Below are 10,246 nucleotides of genomic sequence, written 5' to 3'. Positions count from 1 at the left end.
TTAATATATTGGGCTAAATAAAATATTGTTAAAATTTTTTACCTGATTCCTTTTATTTTCTTAATGTGACTTCTAAAAATGTTTAAATCACATAGGTGCTTCACATTATACTTCTAGAACTCTATAATCCAGCCAAGCTGAAAGACTTACTCCCTTAAAAGTTACACTTTTCCTTGCTTAAAGTGTCCCCTCTCCTCTGTACCCCTTTCCTTTCCTTCATCTGATTACCTCCCACTTGTCCTTCAGCAATGACACACACACGAAATTTCCTGCCCCTTTTCCTTCCCAAATCAGTTCTGGGTTAGCTGTACTTCCTACACACTTGCATGAACAGCACATAGCTTGCAATGTACCGCACTTGTGGTTTACTTGTCTACCCCAATCTTCGTCTCCTATGCACTCCAATTGCTTGTTAGCAGGACTGTGGCTTGTTCAATGCGGTATCCTTAGTTTCTAGCACATTGCTTGGTTCAAAGTAGATATGGAGTAAATACTAGTGGAATGGCTGTAGAAAATGACTTCCATGAAACATGGCTAATAGTATGTGGGGAAAGAGTAATAGGCTAATACTCTAACTTTATCCTTAATTTGTCTACACACCCTATCAAACAGCATCCCCAAGCCTCTCTTGACTCTAGTAAAAATTTTAAATGTCATCAGTTAATTCAAATGATCAGAGAACAAAATGAACACAACTTTTGTCTTCTAAATATTTTTAAACTGCTTTACTGCTAGATGTTCATTGTGAGAAAAATTACCTATTCATTGGAAAACATTTTTATACCATTTCTGAAGATCAAGTCTTTGGAGGAATTTAAGTAAGACCTAAAATCAAATGATTTTTCTCTGTAATCTCGCACTGCTGGCATTCACAGAGAAGTTTTGAATACATCAAAAATTCTGGCATACTCACATTATAATTAACATTTACCACATTACTCTCTGTTAAAAGGAAAAGTTAGCAGATAGCAAATATAAAAACTATATAGTCCATGGAATTCTCTAGGCCAGAATACTGGAGTGGGTAGCCTCTTCCTTCTCCAGGGGATCTTCCCAACCCAGAGATTGAAGCCAGGTCTCCTGCATTGCAGGTGGGTTCTTTACCAGCTGAGTCACAAGGGAGGGCTCTAAATATAAAAGTAGTAAGAACAGATCATAACTATTTTCTCAGTCTCATCAGATATAAAATTTAAGTGACTCTTCAGTGTTCATCCAATTAGATCACTCTGGGTTTTGTTTTGTTTTGTTTAAAACTTTGAGATTTTTCATGCCTGTGTTCACCATGCGGATGAAATGGCTAACTCAAGTCACCACTGAACTGGAATATATAAAAGAGACACAGGAGTCACTGAAAGAGATCCTAATGGCCAAGGCTGGAACAATTTGAACAACAAAATAAATACAGTTTTGGATTACATGTAAAAATATGAAATAAGTATCCAGGAATCCATATGGATATAAATAGATAATTAGATATATTTTAAAATGAGGGAGAATAAACAAATATCTCAATATCTCAATAAACAAATATTGTAAAATAATTGCAAATTATTTATATGATCCTCTGTTTTCAAGAAGGGGGTCTCCTCATCTTAGTTGTGGGTTATTCATAATGACTTCCTTTTAAAGAGGACAGTATGAAGAGAAGCTGGGAGAGTAACTTCATAGCGGGGAAATCTAACAAACACTAACACAGCCAGCTGATCAAAAACACCAACACTGATAAATCATGCGAATAGTATGTACCTTTGAAAGAAAGTGATTAAAATGGCACTTTCCCAGGACTTTGCAAATAGTCCAGTGGTTAAGACTTCAAGGCAGGGGGTGTGGGTTCAATTTCTGGGCTAGGGAACTAAGATCTCACATGCCACACAGGGCAATCAATCAATAAATAAATAAAATAGCACATTCCCTCTGTGATCTTCCTTCCTAAAAACTCCATAACCCCAGCCAAAATCATGGGAGAAACATAGGACCATTCTACAAAATACCTGGCCAATATTCCTGAAAACTGTTATTATCATCAAAAACATGGAAAATTTGAGAAACTGTCAAAACCAAGAGGAACCTAAGAATATATGATGACTATAATGTGATAACCTGGATGGGATTCTGAAACAACAACCGTGACAAAAAAAAAGACATTGGGTAAAAACTAAGGAAATCTGAATAAACTATGGACTTTAGTTATTAACAGTGCATCACTTCTGGTTCATCAGTTGCAGCAAATAGATCATCATAACCAAAGTAAGATGTTAATAGGAAAAGCTAGATGTTGGCTATGTAAGAACTCCCTGTGGTATCTACTACATTTCTATGTACCTAAAAGTATTAAAAACAGATGTTTTAAAAGTCATCATCTATTTGTTACTTGCAAAATATTGCCTTTTCATAATCATCCTGTACTGTAGGATAATTACCTAGTGTAAACTCTCTCTTCTTTAGCCTCTTCACTAATACTTCTCTTTATTCTCTTCCTGAATAGCACTCTTTTCCAGTCTTTAATAGTGGATTATTCTTCCCATTTCCTGACATTTCCTACATTTCTACCTTTGACTGCCTCGTCTTATCACTTTATCTCTCACGGGGAAAGAAATCTTACCAGTTCCAACAACTTCAACTATGACTTTCATGATGAACATTCCAAGATCTGTATTCCAAGCCTAATCTCTCTTTTACAAGTCAGACCAGGACGTCCCTGGTAGCACAGTGGATAAGAATCTACCTGTCAACACAGGGGACACATGTTTGGTCCCTGGTCTGGGAAGATCCCACATACCACGGAGCAACTAAGCTTGTGTGCCACAACTACTGAAGCCCATGCACCTAGAGCCTGTGCTCTGAAACAAGAGCAGCCAATCAGTGAGAAACCCATGCACCACACCTAGACAGCAGCCCCAGCTGTCTGAAACTGGAGAAAGCCAGCACGCAGCAATGAAAGACCCAGAGCAACCAAAAATAAAATAAAAATAAATAAATAAACTGTTAAAAAGCCAAACCATAGTTCACCTACCTAACAGACATATCTACCTACTGACTTTCAGGGATATCAATATAAGTATGTTCAAAGAAGAAGCCCTTGTTTTAAACCTTAATTCTGTGACTCTTATTTTGTTCTCAATCACAATTAAGAGAATTATAATTGTCCAGTCATGTAATATGGAGAAGGAAATGGCAACATTTCAGTATTTTTGCCTGGAAAATACCAGGGACAGAGGAGCCTGGCAGGTAACAGTCTGACATGACTGAGCAACTAAACAATAAACAGGTCATTTCCTCTCCAATTTCATATGAATATTGTTTAGTTCTGTTTCTACTGCATTGATCTTCCCAGATAATAAGCCCCCTTGTAACTCAGACAGTAAAAAGTCTGCCTGTAATGCAGGAGACCCAGGTTCGATCCCTGGGTTGGGACAATCCCTTGGAGAAGGAAATGGCAACCCACTCCAGTAATCTTGCCTGGAAAATCCCATAGATGGCGGAGCCTAGTAGGTACAGTCCATGAAGTCGCAGAGTCAGACACGACTGAGCGACTTCACTTTCACTTTCTATTTCTACTGCATTGATCTTCCCAGTTAATTACCAATTTAACAATCAAAATAGCCTTGGCTGACTTGCAGAACCTAGAGGTGAGTCCATGGACAGCTGAGATTGCCAGTCCTGTGATGAGACAGTGATATGAGATGTTATTTTTTTATGTTTCCTGGGAAAGAAAGAAACATCCCCAGCTTGGAACCAAAGAACACCACTGCTTTTGAGAGCCAGACCAGAGACTCAGGCTGATTCCCAATGGACGTGAAAGGCAACTAACCATCTCTATTTTCTGTGTGTGGCTTTTCAAGAAAGAGTTCCCCTAGAATCTGGCAGTCCAGGAGCACTGCAGTATGGGGTCTCTGTCCCTGAGACCTGAGAACCTTTTGCCAACATTTCCCAAAGACAAGTCATAGTTTGTGGATGGCACTGGAAAAATTCTCCTTCAGCTTCAAGTGTAGCCAGATGACTGATTTCTAATGAAGCCATTAACCATCCTGTCAATAGAATCCAGATTTTATTGAGACAACATAAAATCATCTACCAGGGCCCAAATGGTAAAACCCTGGACTAAACCAGGTGGTTTTCAAATGTTGGAGTTTCAGTAACTTTTTATACTCTTAAAAGTACTGAAGATTACAACGTACATTTGTTCACATGAGTCACATCTATCAGTATCTACCAGTTTAGAAACTAAAAGTCAAAAACCGTAAAGATATTAATTATAAAATAAAAATAATAAACCTGTTATATATTAATATAACTGACATTTTGGGGAAAATATATTTTTCAAGATAAAAAATTAAGAAATCTGGCTTACAGGAAAAGTAGATTCTCATATCTGCTTCTGCATTCACTCTGTTGTTTGGTTGGAGTGCATTAAGAAAATCCAGCTTCATACAAATAAATAGTTGAAAAAAAGTATTTTAATAGCCTCTTCAGATACTTTTGGATATTCTTTGATACTACACCCAAACTCAAAAAATGTTTGTTCCTCAAAAGTTAGTTACAACACAGAATCTGAAACAGATCAATAAAATTTTATGCTCAGTTACCCTTAAATCTTTTAGTCTGTTTTGGTCTTTGAATCACCCATGAGTAATTTTATAACATGCGGTGATCATTGGGAAAATACTGATTTACTGAGTTATGAAGATCTTTCAAATGCTGACATATTTCATCACACCATATCAAAAAATCATTTCTGTTAATACTACTATAAATATCATTAGAAAATATATTTGAGTACTGGGAAGCTGTCAAGTCCACAGTGGTGGATATGAGTTATCCAGCATCGTAATTTTCACCTGAAACCTTGAATTTTATCATTTGCAACAAATATTGTCAGTTGTTTTCCTTGAAGTGACAGGCTCCCTTTGTTCATTTTCAAGAAAAATGTCAGCAAAACACCCATGTCTGAATAACCATACTTTGTTTGTCAGTCTTTTAGGTTGGTTTTTTTGTTTGGTTTTTTTTTTAAGCGTTCCATGAAAAAAGCAGCCATTTAAGCTCACAACTTAAATCATACAATATGAGACTGAAATAACAAAAGCACTTCAGTATGGACCAGAAAACAACAAACTTTATGTGAGAGCCTGGCAGTAAAGAATACAATGACTACTAATACATGTTGATATCACAGGCTTTGATTTGTGCAAAGCAACCAGGAGTATTACCCACCATTGCTGTTTTTCACCATCAGTGGAGTGAAAAAGGCAGGAAACACCTTAGCATTTATTAGGGAAACCAATTTTAACCTTGTGAACTTCCTGAAAGAATCACTGGGCTCTAGGGTTTCATAAAACACTGCTGACTTAAGTCAATGTGATATTCCATTTCATTTACCAGTATGTTCTGGAATAGGTATGTGACATAATTCTGGTCAATAAGCCAAAAGGGCCTCTGAGATAGGTTTTTCCTTCCAGTAAGACATGTGGAAGTAGAGATTTCCTCTTTCTGCCTTAGGACTTTTTATCTACATGGGAAGTCTAGCAATAATCTGCTTACAAAGACAAACAACACACTGAATTTAGAAAATGGAAAGATGGAAAACATCTGGGCAAAGTGATGTTATTATTAAATCACTGAATTATTAAACTTTGTTGAACCTTCTACTGTATTCAACTTTTGTCCTATCTCTAGAATTCTTATGTGAAGTCATAATTTCCCTTATTGTTTAAATGCCTTTTGACAGGTCTTATGTTCCTTAAAGATGAAAGCATCTTTATTCATTCATTCATACTTCCTGTCAACCTATCACTATTCAAAAGACCCCAAAAGTTTGGTCATTACAGCTTGATACATTCCAAACTCCCTGAATTGAGCAGCAAAACAAAATTATTACAAGCCATTTAACAATAGCTGAAAGAGGCATACCAAGTTGAACAATTTAAATAGCTCACTTATATGGAGGCAGATCAAATACAAGATAATGAATTTTAATAAAAACATGAGAACCATTGAAAGGATTAGAATATAACACCAAACTCTGAGGGACTTAAAAAACAATGCTTCGGAATAACAGAGTAATCAGGATCAGAAAGTAACCAGGCATTCAAAGTCAAAACACTTGGAATCTATCCAAGTTTCAAGAAATCAAATGGCACCTGGAGATTATCATACTAAGTGAAGTAAGTCAGACAGTGAAAGACAAATGTCATATGATATCACTTACATGTGGCATCTAAAAAAAAAGATACAAATGAACTTATTTTCAAAGCAGAAACAGTCTCACAGACTTAAAGAACAATTTATGGTTATGGGAGGGGGAAGGGTGGAGGGAGGAATAGATTAGGAGTGTGGGATTGACAAGTACACAGTGCTATATTTAAAACAGATGACCAATAAAGACCTACAGTATAATATAGGGAATGCTGCTCAATATTCTGTGATAACCTAAATGGGAAAAGAATTTGAAAAAGAATAGATACATGTATATGTATAACTGAATCACTTTGCTAACACAACATTGTTAATCAACTATGTTCCGGTATAAAATAAAAAGTAAAAGGAAAATTGCAGCACTATTTACAATAGCTAGAACATGGAAGCGACCTAGATGTCCACTGACAGATGAATGAATAAAGAAGCTGTGGTACATACATACAATGAAATATTACTTGGCCATAAAAAGGAATGCATTTGAGTTAGTTCAAGTTATGCGGATGAACCTAGAGCCTATCGTACAGACTGAAGTAAGTCAGAAAGAGAAATATAAATATCATATACTGATGCATATATATGGAATCTAGAAAGATGGCAGTGATGAATTTATTTGCAGGGCAGCAATGGAGAAACAGACATAGAGAACAGACCTATGGTCACGGAGGGGAAGAGAGAAGGGAGAGGGTAAGACATATGGAGAGAGTAACATGGAAACTTACAATACCATATATAAAATAGATAGCCAATGGGAATTTACTGTATGGATCAGGGAACTCAAACAGGGGCCCTGTGACAATCTAGAAGGGTGGAATGGGGAGGGAAAGAGTAGGGAGGTTTGGAGGGAGGGGATATGGATATATCTATGGCTGACTTTTGTTGATGTTTGACAGAAAACAACAAAATTCTGTAAAGAGATTATCCTTTCATTAAAAATGAGTGAAGTGGCAAAAAAAAAAAAAATCAAATTTCAAATTGTGTAGCAGATGAATAAGGAAGTATTCATTATTCTATGTTAACACAACAAACATATACCACCAAAATTGAAGATGTATTCATGAGTAAGAGATGTAACAATACATTTTTGAATTGTCAGGTTACAGTAAAGAGTTCTTTTCCAGATAAAACAGGCCCGTCTTTTGATACCTATATATGGGTTTGCAGATTTCTAATTCAAATTCTTTAACCTTTGAATCAAAGTGTGAGATTTAGAAAGGGAAATAAGTCCAAGAAATAAAAGAGAAACAAACTGTCTTCTAGACAGGAAAAATTATTATCACTTTCATTTATTTCTCCCATCTATTTCATCTCTGTGTGTCAGTGGAAAAGTAGAAATGGCCCACAGCTATTTGTGCCTTGCAAGATCAGAATTCCTGCCTCTGCACGGAAAATATAGTCTACCATATAAAGAATGGCTTTAGGGAAATAATTATCTCTCTCTGTAAAAGTCAACATTCAATTCCTCTAATGTAGTAATATAACAATTCTATAACTAAATGACAGAAATATATGTTTTAAACTCAACAGTAAGCGCCGTTGATTTACTTATGTATTTTACTTGAAACTAGCTCTGGAATGAGTAGAGTTACCACATCAAGATCTATTATTTTAGATGTTTCAAAATAGAGAAGTGTAATCTTTTAATCACCAAATGAAGTAACAGCCTTTGAATGATAAAGTAGCTTCAGTAACTCTGCTTTATAAGCATAATTAGTGGTCTTATATATAGTAGCATTCTGCATTTACTGAAGTTTTCCATCCTGTGTCGTAAATATAATCTAGTTGTTTTGTCTTTTATACCTTATAAACATTGATCATCATATCCATAAAATTGCTTGTTACCTTAGAATGTAGTAAAATTAGGACTTCCCTTGTGGCCCAGTGGTTAAGACTGCTGGTTAAGAGCTTCCACAGAAGGGAACACAGGTTTGACCTCTGGTCTGCCTCTTGAGAAACCTGTATGCAGGTCAGGAAGCAAAAATTAGAACTGGACATGGAACAGACTGATTCCAAATAGGAAAAGGAGTACATCAAGGCTGTATATTGTCACCCTGCTTATTTAACTTCTATGCAGAGTACATCATGAGAAACGCTGGGCTGGAGGAAGCACAAGCTAGAATCAAGATTATGGCATCCGGTCCCATCACTTCATGGCAGATAGATGGGGAAAGAGTGGAAACAGTGACTGACTTTATTTTCCTGGGTTCCAAAATCACTGCAGATGGTGATTGCAGCTGTGAAATTAAAAGACGCTTACTCCTTGGAAAGAAAATTATGACAAACCTAGACAGCATATTAAAAAGCAGAGACATTACTATTCCAACAAAGGTCCATCTATTCAAGGCTATGGTTTTTCCACTGGTCATGTATGGATGTGAAAGTTGGACTATAAAGAAAAGAAAGACTATAAAGAAAGCTGAGCACAGAAGAATTGATGTTTTTGAACTGTGGTGTTGGAGAAGACTCTTGAGAGTCCCTTGGACTGCAAGGAGATCCAACCAGTCCATCCTAAAGGAGATCAATCCTGGGTGTTCATTGGAAGGACTGATGTTAAAGCTGAAACTGCAGTACTTTGGCCACCCGATGTGAAGAGCTGACTCATTGGAAAAGACCCTGATGCTGGGAAAGATTGAGGGCAGGAGGGGAAGGGGACGACAGAGGATGAGATGGTTGGATGGCATCATCGACTTGATGGACATGGGTTTGGGTGGACTCCAGGAGTTGGTGATGGACAGGGAGGCCTGGTGAGCTGTGGTTCATGGGGTCACAAAGAGTCAGACATGACTGACTGACTGAACTGAACTGAACTGGAAGTAAGATCCCATGTGCCATGCAGCAATGGCCAAAAGAAAAACAAAATGTAGTAAAATTCATCGTGTGACGATATCAGTATTCTCCCATATTCCTATTGCAAAGGACATAGATATTATATATTGGTAAATACTTGTTTTTTTTCTTTTTCTAGCTGTACCACAGGGCATGGGGGATATTAGTTCCACTCCCAGGAGTTGAACTCAAGCCCCCTGTGATGAATCCTAACCACTGAACCACCAAGAAATTCCTATACTGGTAAACATTCTTAATCACTAACTGAGATTTTTTCAAAAGTTATTTTCAGAGGTGACTCCAAATCAAAAGCCTAGCAAGGATTAGTCTATTTCCATTCTTTGCAGCCAAAGATGGAGAAGCTCTATACAGTCAGCAAAAACAAGACCAGGAGCTGACTGTGGCTCAGACCATGAACTCCTTATTGCCAAATTCAGACCGAAATTGAAGAAAGTAGGGAAAACCACTAGACCATTCAGGTATGACCTAAATCAAATCCCTTATGATTATACAGTGGAAGTGAGAAATAGATTTAAGGGCCTAGATCTGATAGATAGAGTGCCTGATGAACTATGGAATGAGGTTCATGACATTGTACAGGAGACAAGGATCAAGACCATTCCCATAGAAAAGAAATGCAAAAAAGCAAAATGGCTGTCTGAGGAGGCCTTACAAATACCTGTGAAAAGAAGAGAAGCGAAAAGCAAAGGAGAAAAGGAAAGAAACAAGCATCTAAATGCAGAGTTCCAAAGAATAGCAAGAAGAGATAAGAAAGCCTTCTTCAGCGATCAATGCAAAGAAATAGAGGAAAACAACAGAATGGGAAAGACTAGGGATCTCTTCAAGAAAATTAGAGATACCAGAGGAACATTTCATGCAAAGATGAGCTCGATAAAGGACAGAGATAGTATAGACCTAACAGAAGCAGAAGATATTAAGAAGAGATGGAAAGAATACACAGAAGAACTACAAAAAAGATCTTCACGACCCAGATAATCACGATGGTGTGATCACTGACCTAGAGCCAGACATCCTGGAATTTGAAGTCAAGCGGGCCTTAGAAAGCATCACTACGAACAAAGCTAGTGGAGGTGATGGAATTCCAGTTGAATTATTTCAAATCCTGAAAGATGATGCTGTGAAAGTGCTGCACTCAATATGCCAGCAAATTTGGAAAACTCAGCAGTGGCCACAGGACTGGAACTGGTCAGTTTTCATTCCAATCCCA

At 37.1% G+C, this 10,246-nt stretch overlaps 1 protein-coding gene across 3 annotated transcripts in view; it reads right to left on the bottom strand.

Moving 5' to 3' along the window:
• The window catches only part of SLC39A10 (solute carrier family 39 (zinc transporter), member 10), a 163,077-nt gene that overhangs the window by 85,471 nt on the left and 67,360 nt on the right, over window positions 1-10,246 (bottom strand). For 2 of the 3 annotated variants that reach the window (XM_010860862.1, XM_010860860.1), the window contains exon 1: window positions 8,035-8,128. The exons of the other annotated variant lie outside the window; for it this stretch is intronic. The gene's annotated coding sequence lies outside the window, so the exon portion shown is untranslated. Of the gene's footprint in view, window positions 1-8,034; window positions 8,129-10,246 lie in introns of those variants that run through there. 3 annotated transcript variants of the gene reach the window in all.

This window comes from Bison bison, unplaced genomic scaffold, assembly GCF_000754665.1.
Source record: "Bison bison bison isolate TAMUID 2011002044 unplaced genomic scaffold, Bison_UMD1.0 scf7180017864471, whole genome shotgun sequence".
NCBI classification, from domain to species: Eukaryota; Metazoa; Chordata; class Mammalia; order Artiodactyla; family Bovidae; genus Bison; species Bison bison.
This window is presented reverse-complemented; position numbering and strand designations above follow the sequence as displayed.